Source organism: Cupressus sempervirens, chromosome 5 (assembly GCF_028749045.1).
Source record: "Cupressus sempervirens isolate cs-2001-9-10 chromosome 5, ASM2874904v1, whole genome shotgun sequence".
In the NCBI taxonomy this organism is placed as follows: domain Eukaryota; kingdom Viridiplantae; phylum Streptophyta; class Pinopsida; order Cupressales; family Cupressaceae; genus Cupressus; species Cupressus sempervirens.
Window position 1 is genome coordinate 882,890,540 of NC_143122.1, and position 11,071 is coordinate 882,901,610.

Sequence of the window (11,071 nt, forward strand, 5' to 3'; positions counted from 1 at the left end):
GTTATACATTGATTAATATGTTGAGATATCATCTAGAGCTATAAAATAAATAGAGTCTAAGCTAAATTGATTAAGGGAGCATACTAAGATTCCATTGGATGAGAATCATAATGAAATTAAGAAAGAGAGAACACAAACATAGAGGGAACTGAGCAATAAAACACTTGATGTGTTGGTTACTTTTTGGATTGCATGGTAACTTGGAAGATTTTAATTTTGAAGGTGTTTCCATTAATACCAAAGAGGTAGATTGTTGGAACTACAAATGTGGAACAATTTTTATATTCTCAATAATCTAAAACCTTACTGGAAAAACATTACTAGTAGTGTAGAGTGCTATACAATTTGATTGATGAAGAGAATTTGAAAAGAAGAGACAATGAGATGACCTAGTGAAAGGTTGAAACTGAGATGTGAAAATGTGATGGAATTATGATGGGCACTTGATAAATTAATCCTTGACTAGATAATGTGTTGTTTATTCATTTCAATTAGCAAGGAATAAAAATCAGTTGAGAAGCAAAAGAGTTGTGAAGCAACCAAGTATCTAAAGCTCATAATATTAAGGAAATTAAGTATCTCCAAGCATAATAGTGTTGGATGAGTATTAGTATTGGCCAAGTGACAAAGAATGTCAAGTAACAGTAATGACCAAGTTATAGAGTGAAAACTAAGAAAGACAACTTAGTGATGACTGAGTGATCTAATGATGACCAAGAAACATGATGTAGTTATGGCTAGGTGTCAAAAAACTAATAGTTTGAGAAAGAATTAAGATTTTTAGCTGACACAATCAAATTATCAAAGTAATCAAAACATGTTGATGATAAGAATTGATGAGATAGATTATTTAATGCATAGAAAATATAAGTTGAGTGATAAAAGGCTAAGATTAAAGATATGTTTCTAGAACTTCCAAGAAGGTAGAAGGAGAAAAAAAGATTGCTAGAATCATTGAATCTTATCATAACCCTAAGATTTATGGTTATGTTTAAGAGAAAAAAGATCAAACCTATCTATTTAAGGAGGCATGTAAGAGTTTTTGAGGGTTTTTTTTATCAAAAGTTGCAAAGACAAGTGGAGAAGATACTCGCAAAGTAGAAGTGTGAATATTTTGATGTGGGAGATTGATTAAAGAGTTTCCAAGCATATCTGAGTTATTGAGAGAGATGGAGTCTAGTTAATGAATTAGGAATGGAGTTCTAAATTTTCAAAGTGATTTGTATGTTATCAAATCAAAACTAGTTGTTACTTTCTAATCATTATGGAAACATTAAATCCTTTGATTAAGGTTGACCTAATAATCATTCATAAATCCTTTAACAAAGTGACATTCTAAGAGAATTTTCTAAAGTTCTCTAAAAAGGCCACTCCTAACAAGGTGATTTAAATCCTTTATTAGGGTCACACCTAGCAATGTGTTTTTAAACTTTTAATAGGGTTGGATCCTGATAGAGCTCACTTTAGAAGAGTGAAAAGTGGCAACATGTTACTAAGTAGTTTTTTCTCAAATTGGGTTTCCACATTAAATATTGGTGTCAAACATTTATGTGAATTTTTGTTATGTATTTATGCTACTTACCATTTTAAGTTTGAAGTTGATTGTTAACTATGATATTCTTCTTCTAGTCATCTCTTACTCAATAGAGAGCTAAAATGGAATGATTAAGTTGAATGGTGATGAATAGTTTCATTTGATATGTTAATCATAAGTTTGATTGATTTTTTTGGAGTTGTTAATTTTTTTTTTATACATTTGCACCTAAGGATAACTAATTCATCCTCCCTCTTAGTTATTCTAAATATTCTAACATGTGTGTGTGTGAGTGTGAATCTATCTTACTAATGTATGTTAGAAAGTTAAGGATATTTTATATCCAATTGAGTCATTACCATAAATTAGATTGTGTCATGATTAAATGAAGTTTACTTGATCATCACCACCTAATTTGAAGTTTTCTTAATGTGCAATTCTATCATCTACTTATATGAGAAGATAAATTCCATATTTAGTGGAGATTGCCATTTTTGCACAAGAACACAATCCATAATTTAAAACAAAGGGCTATATATTTACAATATATCAACCTTACAATTTATCTATATTATTGATCTAGAAAAACTATATTATGGCTATAAATTTCCAAGTTACTAAACAAACTTCAATAAATCCTCTATTGGAAACCTACATTTATAGAGGTTAACATAGAGGAGAAAGATAGAAAATGAAAGAGAAACAAAGCCTAAAACTTGGTAAGACTAACTAGGACAAGGTTGAAAAGCTAGCTAAAATAGGAAAGAGGACATAGCATAATTATAATAGTGTATGTGTCCTACTAAATATTTTTATCCCTATTGAGATATAAGAGTCTTAGCACCCAATTTAAACTTTGCAAGTCTCCTTATATGATATAAGGTGAATAAAGGAAAGGAGAAGAGAATGGATGAGAGATGTAGGGTATGCTAAAGAATATTATAAGAGATAAAGAAAGCTCAGGGTCAAATATTGATAATAAAACCTATTAGGGTGAGAAGTAGGTGTTGGCTCTTGATTTAACAGTGTTTTAATAACCAAGTATACATGGTAAGATTGCATCTATGGGAAGCTATCTCCAATAATGGACACAATTCACCAAGAACCTAGGCCAACTATAAGGCTACACTCCTTCACTTCAGGCTCTACAAACCCTAGGTAGGTGAACCTCTTAGGATCCAATTATGTGACTAGTGCAATGAGCATAATCAGAATCTAGAATAGCAAATGAAACCCCCTAAATATTCTATACTTAACCAGTACTTCATAAGAATGAAATAGCTAATGACCTAACTCATGAAACTAGTAAGCTAAGTGAGGGTTAAACTTTGAATAAATTTCAACATGAAAGGGGAAACATTTGATTAATGATGTTGATTCAACACAATCTCAAATATGCAGAAGTATAACAAGTGATCCTATAACTGATCAGTGCCTAATCCATTGGGCAATTCCATGAATTCAAAACATACATCTATGACATTAGGATATATTTTGTATACCTAGACATTAGATCTATCTAATGACCTTGTGATTTAGACATCGGTGTTCATTCAGATCTCATTCTCACAAAATATCCTTCTCAAGTAACCAGTAAACTTGTTAAACATATCAAGCATTTACTTGGGCCTTTGGTCCAATAGAAAAATACATCAAACATACAAACTGAAGGGGGTGCAAATGGATTTTAGATCTTTGTTCCAAGACCACATAAGACTTATAGATTGTTGAGACAGGAGACAAGAACCAAAATGAAACTAGTGAAATTATTGCTCATATGTATTCATTTCCTTGAAACTATACATTCAGATGCATAAAATTAAAACATGAAAACACCTAACATATCAGAACTTGATGTATTATCTACACTACCATTGTTCACATGAGATAATTATGTTGAAGAATGATGTCTTAGTATTTGGAATCCATCATAACTGGAACCAGAATATGGTCTCACGATAATGTACAAATTTTCTCCAAAGAACTAGAACCTCTACCATATGAAAGAAAAAGAATGATATAGATAAAGGAATTCTCGGATTGAATCTACAATCGACATGTGTCCCGTTAGAATTCTCCCTTAAGAAGATGAAAGAACCTCTACACCTTCTCTCCTCAATTGCCAGAATCAAATCTCCATCATTTGAACTCAGAGGTATAAAATATCTCAAATATTTGATGAAAATATAACTAATTTTGATGCCAGATTAGAAATTAAAGGAAAAAGAAAAAATTAGTTAGATTGCCTCTAAAATGCAATATAATCTTTTCCAAATTTTTTTTTTCACATTCAGGCTTCAACAGGTCTTCATATCTGCCCTCTAACAAACTTTGATACTCAGTGATCAAATTTGCTTGTTCTGCTGCCAATGCCCCAAATTTTAAAAATTGGCCTACAGTGTGAACCAGTGAGGACTTGTGCAAAAATTGACTTCATATTCAGAAAGTTCATCTTGTTTTAGTTCTGGTGGTATATTGAAGTGCCCATTTTGGATTAAAAACTGCCCAGGTTATGGCCCTCTGAAGTTCAGGTCCCATTTGTAGGTTTGCATAACATATATGCAAAATTTAAAACCTTTTACATAGTTGGAACTATATTTAAAGTTTGAGACTTTATTTAAATGACCTGCACATGATTCTAAGAGAAATTGTTAAAATATTAAATTTGAAAATTTCCAAAATTCCCCACCATTCTCTATCTGGGTCAAACCTATTGACCAACTTGGTGACACGTGTCAAGACATGACTAGCTCAAACTATACAACTGGCACCACATGGCATCACCTCATTTTTCTTTGTCATCACCACATCATCGCACCATCTAGATTCCATGTCATACTCACTATGTCACTATATTAATGGGTGAGCAACTTCATCTTAGAGACATAGTGACGACCCTCTAATCTGCCACATGGCATGATCTGGTGCATCTTTGAGATTTGCTCACCACATCATGACCTTCCTCATATTTTGTGCCACATGGCACCTTGTGATTGGTCTGAATTTTGCCACATCATTTCTCAGTCATTTTTTCAACTGCCACTTTTCGCTACCTAATTCGCTAACAACACTATGTGGATCCCATGCTACTTTATCAACACCTCGCCAGATAGTACTGCACTTTATGACACTAGTAAAAAAGATAGAAATTATCAATGGCAAGATAGTGAATCGCCAGATTTTAGACTTCTTCGATGACCTACAAATTCTAATGTCATCCTACTCTGTGTGTTTGGGCATTCAAAATTTATGCAATTCATCTGTCAACAACTAGCTAACGTCATTAGTGGTGTCCCCATGCATGGGTTGGGCTTCCAAAAAGTCACTATCTTACAGACAACACACATGATGTGCGTTGGAGTATAAAAACATATTAAAATACCACCATACAATGCATATGGGATATTTATGTTACTATGGGCTTCAATGAATATGCAGGTGTCTCTCTTTCAAATGTGAATCTCTTTCTAACATGGTCGTAAGGCTTCTCCATTTTTTCCCTTCATCACTGCCTTGTGGATTGAACTCCCTCTTGGTTTCAATTATGCACTTACCACATCAATACTTAACTGTCTATGAGGAATAGAAGATGATGAAGGCATCATGAAAGCTACTCCCAGATGCGAATTTTCTCTAGAAGGTTGAATTTTCTCTAGAGGGATGTTTCTTTAGACAAGGATTTTCCTTCTTCTCGACGTGAGATGTTGGTCTTCTTTGAAGTGCTACTCTGTCTTGGACCCTCTGTTTATTTTATGTGTGTTTTGTCTTTGTGAGTGCTAGATGTTCCTTGATCATGGCTTGAAGATCTTTGAATGTGCCTCATGTGGTCTCTTTTTAGTTTCTTGGTGGCTTCTTTCATTTTAGAATGCACCTCACGTGGTCTCTTTTTATAGTGTTGACTATTTCTTTTTGTGTTGCCTCTGCTACACGTATGGAGTGGATCCCCTATTTTTTGAATCAAGTTAGTTCTTGAGACTTGGTCCTCCTTTGATTATACTTTGGTGTGGATTCTTTCTTTTGAATGCAAGTTATGCCTTTGCGCTAAAAAGTGCCCATGACGATTTCTATACTTTGATTGTGTGTGGAGCCCCTTGTATCCAACTATGGCTTTATATTCATCATAGTCGGCTACTTCCCTAGACAATGAGCATGGACTTTTTTTTAGAATAAGTGGAGTCTTGTTGCATATGCAAAAAATGTGGACCCTGTATTGGATGATGTAAGCTGCTTCCTCTGTGGGCTTCTAAAACTACTCCGTTCCTCCATTTTTTAATGCTTTGGACCTGCCTCTGTGTGAGCTTTCCATTTTTTTACCTACGTAGAGTACCTTAGATTATTCACGCGCTAATTTCCTTTTAAAAGATGTGATCTTCTCCTTTTAAAACTACATGGGACTCTTCTTTCCCCTGCTGCGACTTCATTTGCATATGATATTCTTGTTTTTCGATGCGTTAACAAATTCATACACACAATTTCCCAAAGTTGAAAAATTTAGAACACTGGATTGGAGGAGAACAAGCACGTGTGGTTAAATGATTAGTCTTGGGTGTGCAAAAGGAATTCTTTACTTAATATGCCACATACATGGTCAGATATGTGGGAAGCCACCACAAAATACATATTTCAAGAGCCCGATATAAATCAAGTCTTGACTAGGTTATATTGATAGAGGTATGGGACTCATGAATTAGTTTGTGGAAATCACATCTGTATATGAAAAGGAGGTTTGAGACATAAAATTGGGCTTCGTCATGTTCGAGCATGTCAATTCTTAACATCTGAAGCTGCCTTTTTATGCACACTAATCTGCATACAGAAGAACATCATGTGCCACATAGTCAATTTGATGTCTGTCTATAAACTCTTAATTAAGTACCCATGGAGCTAGACCTTCCAAGATTATCTCATTATCTTGCATTTCCACATTCATGTTCTATAAGGCACTTCCATTAGATGCCCTGAAATGTTTTTTTTGATCTATAGTTGATTCAACAGATTGACCTTTTGTTTCCATCCCAGGATTAGAAACCTTTGAGTACCATGCAGGATCTTCTTCCTCCAATATTCAAAAAAAAAACCTCATCGCCTCTATGGAAGACAGTTTACCAATGCCATTGCAATGGTTGTCACAATTATGATGAATTTAGTCGGGCCCCAAACTGGGTCCGGCTAAAAAAAAATCATTTTTGAACAATTGATAGTTTAAACAGATCCATTCAATCACCTAAAACTAATCTAAAACAAGTTTGACCACTGAAAATAAATTTGAAACTCATTTTACATCTTTATTGTAAAATGTCAATTTTGAATCAGGAGGTCCTTTGATTGGCCTTAAAAATTGATCCAAACACTTGACCAAGCTCTAAAAATTGGCACAATGATTCTTTGTACCACACACTTGCACCCTGTCAAATCTTGTCTCATGAAAAATTCTCAATCAAAAGATATTCGCTGTCAAAGTTGGCCTCTCAGAATTACCTGCAAGTAAATGCGTTAGAAAGCAATAAACTGGGTTTGGATTTGGCTTGAAAAACTGAGCAAACTAACACTTAAGGGTATGAAAACTGAGGTGTTGATTCACTGTTATGGGGAGAATATAAATATGCAATTTGGGCTCATGATGAATGATGCAGGAGCATCCTGAGGTATAAGGGCAATCTTGTGTCACCCAAAAAAATGTACTTAGACTTAGTTTCTATTTCATGTCTTTACATTTTTGGATACCCATTTGGCTCAAATAAAGGTTCCAACTCTCATAGTTCAACTATCAGTGCATTTGAAAATCCCAAAAAAATAGGAGCATGTATTTGGGCCATCATTTCGATAAACTAGAAGGTGTGAATTGGCCAGATGAATGTAATCATGATTTAGAGCATTCCAGAAAAAGAATCAGGTCAATAGGCCCCACGGTTTGAAAGTTATTGCAGTTTTTCGGGTTTTGGAGACCTCCTAAGAATGCTTCAAAGTCAAGTTTGGTGCATTAAATGACCTTGAAAAGGGTCAAAAAAATGGGGGACGAGCAAAGCTAGTCCATAGGGCTATAGAGCGCTTCGAGAGCTTTCTGAAAATGTAAACGGTTTGTCAATCGGAGCTACGGTTCAAAAGTTATGCCTCCCGGAAGTTCAGCTATCATTTTTGGATTCTTCTAGATTTGCACTGACTTCTAACACAGCTTCTGGAACCTTCTATTTTGTCGGCGGATGCCTACTAGCACTTTCTAGAATGTACTCATAGTCCTTAACCCTCCGAGGTCTATTTAAGGAGATTTCTAGCATTGTAAAAGGCAGTTCGGATTGGAGCTTGAGAGGAGGTACTAAAAGGAGAAATATTTTCCAGATTTATGCTATTGTAAGCCCGTAGGGCATGTTTCAAAGTTTATTTTCTCTGCACTGTTTGTACTAGCTTATTTTCTCAATTAATATAATTCCCCTTTTCTATTGGTTCCATTCTGTTCTTGGGTTGTGTCCCCATCAAGTGGTATCAGATTAGGTTTTCCTAAGTGTGTAGACAGAGCGCTGACTGTGAGGCAGTTTGCACCAGGACTGGGTGGTTGTGGGATCAAGTTAGAAGATGCCTCCATGAAGAGAGCATGGCGGAAGGGCTAGAGCTATTGATCCTGAGGAGGTTAGAGCCCTCCAGAGGCAGGTACAAGCATTGCAAGAGGAGCTTCGTATAGGAGCAAATATTGCCGCAGATGACAATAGTGAGGATGACAATGAAGAGGAAGTAATGGAAGTTGACAGGGAAGTTCTGAATCCTGTAGAGGAAAGGCTTTTTAGGGCCATCAGTAAGTTTGGGAAAAGACCTACAATTGAAGTGGGTATATTTTAAGGAAATTTGAAACCAGATGAGTTGATCAATTGGATCAATGAACTGGAAGAATACTTTGAGTATGAGGATATAAGGGACCCAGATAGGGTTAAGTTTGCAAAGGCCAAACTGAAAGGCCATGCCAAAATCTGGTGGCAAGAGATTCAACTGGAAAGACTTAGAAGAGGAAAGGAGAAGATCACAAGATGGGATCGCATGGTGGACAAATTGAAGAAGCAGTTCATTCCTGTGGACTATGAGCTTGATCTGTTTAAGAAGATGCATGGGTTAAAGCAAGCAGGAAGATCAGTCCAAGAATATACAAAGGAGTTTTACCACTCCTGATTAGAGTGGGGCATGCAGAAGCAAATAAGGAGAAGGTTGCTCGTTATATCAGTGGGTTGTGACCTAGCATCCAGGAGGAATTAAGTCTGGTAAGAATGACCAGCGTTGAAGAAGCATACCAGTTTTCCCTACGAGTTGAAGAGAAGCTGACTAAAAGGTTTGAAGGAAGACAAAGAGGGTGCGGTCAAGGAGGAAGGGGAAGCGGTAGATCATCTGGAGGCTGCAATGAAACTCAAAAGAAAAATGAAGATGAGGGTACTAGCAGGAACTAGAGGAATGAGGGTTTCAACCGCTCCCGTGATCAAGACTTTGGAAATCAAAGAGGAAGAGGTAGAGGACGTGGACAAGGAAGAGGAGGCTTCCGTGGTACCTGTTTCCATTGCAATGAAGAAGGTCATTGTACCTTTGAATGACCTCAATGACAAGGAAGGATAGATAGGAGAGCTGAGGGCCAAGCTAGGGTTGCTCATGTGGATGAGGATGCACAATCATCACATTCAGAGGATGCAGAAAGAGGAGAGACCTTGGTAAATGAAAGAGTCCTACTAAGTGGTGAGAATGAACTAGGACAATGGAGGAGTTTGTTCTGTACCAGATGCAAGTGTGAGGATAAATGTTGTGATGTGATCATTGATGGTGGTAGCACTGATAACTTGGTATCAGAAGAGATGGTCTCTAAGCTGAAGCTCAAGAGGGAGAAACATCCCCAGCCCTATCGGATTTCTTGGGTAAAAGATGATCATAAGGTCCTGGTAAGTGAACAATGTTTAGTAAAATTCAAAATTGGTAGTTACCATGATGAAGTTCTCTATGATGTTATTTCGATGGATGTTTGCCATCCATTGTTGGGTAGACCATGGCAGTTTGATAGACATGCAATACATGATGGACTTGCAAACACATACTCTCTGACAAAGGATGGAGCTCGCCACAAATTGAAGCCCATGAGAATGGAAGGTGAAAAGGTATGTAGCAGTGCTAGGATTTTTCTTGTTGAAGGAAGGAAGTTTTTAGATGGCATGAAACATCAGCGTATGTGCTATGCTTTGATTCCTAGGAAAGATAAAGAAGGTAGTAGTGAAATACCATTTGAAGTTTCAGATTTACTAGGAGAATTTGGAGATATTATCTCTGATAATTTTCTAGACGGATTGCCACTAGTAAGGCAAATCAGTCATCAGATAGATCTGATTCCAGGAGCTAGTTTGCCTAACAAGGCTGCTCACAGGATGACTCCTACTGAAACAAAGGAGTTAAATAGATAGGTTCAGGAGCTGTTGAGGAAGGGCTTGATTCGAGAGAGCATGAGTCCATGTGTAGTACCTATAGTACTTGCACCAAAGAAGGATGGAGAGTGGAGGATGTGTACAGATTCTCAAGCTATAAATAGGATAACCATCAAGTACCAGTTTCCTTTACCAAGGATGGATGATCTTATGGATTGCTTGAGTGGAGCTCAGTACTTCACAAAGATAGATTTGAAGAGTGGCTATCATTAGATACGGATTTGAGAAGGAGATGAGTGGAAAATAGCCTTCAAGACCAAGGAGGGTCTTTATGAGTGGTTAGTCATGCCCTTTGGATTGACGAATGCCCCAAGCACCTTCATGCGGCTCATGAATGAGGTACTTAAGAAGTTCTTGGGAAAATTTGTTATTTTCTATTTGGATGATATTTTAATTTTCAGCAACACTTTGGAAGAACATTTACTGCATATTCATAGTGTCCTTGAAAGGCTAAGGGAAGAGAAACTGTTAATTAATCTAAAGAAGTGTGTCTTTGCAAAAAGGGAGTTAGTCTATTTGGGATTTGTTATATCACCAGAAGGTCTCAAAATGGATCCAGAGAAGGTAAAAGCCATCTTGGAATGGCCTACTCCAAGGTTTTCTATTGAGGTAAGATCATTTCATGGTCTGGTTAGTTTTTACAGGAAGTTTATTAAGAATTTCAGTGGCATATGTGCACCCCTAACTGATACAATAAGAGGGGATAGAAAAGAGTTCAAATGGACTATAACAATTGCAAGAAGTTTTGAACTGCTGAAGAAGAAGGTGACTGAACAGCCTATGTTGGCACTTTCAGATTTTAGAAAAGTGTTCCAGGTGGATTGTGATGCTAGTGGCAGCGCTATTGGGGCTGTACTAAGCCAAGAAGGTAAGCCTGTTGCATATTTTAGTGAAAAATTGAATGATGCAAAGAAGAAGTATTCTGTTTATGATCAAGAGTTCTATGCAATAGTTTAGGCCTTAAAGAAATGGAGGCATTATTTATTGCCAAAGGAATTTGTTTTGTATACTGATCATCAGGCATTACAGTACCTAAATAGCCAAGGTAAATTGAATCAGAGGCATATGAAGTGGGTAGAATTCTTGCAGAGTTATA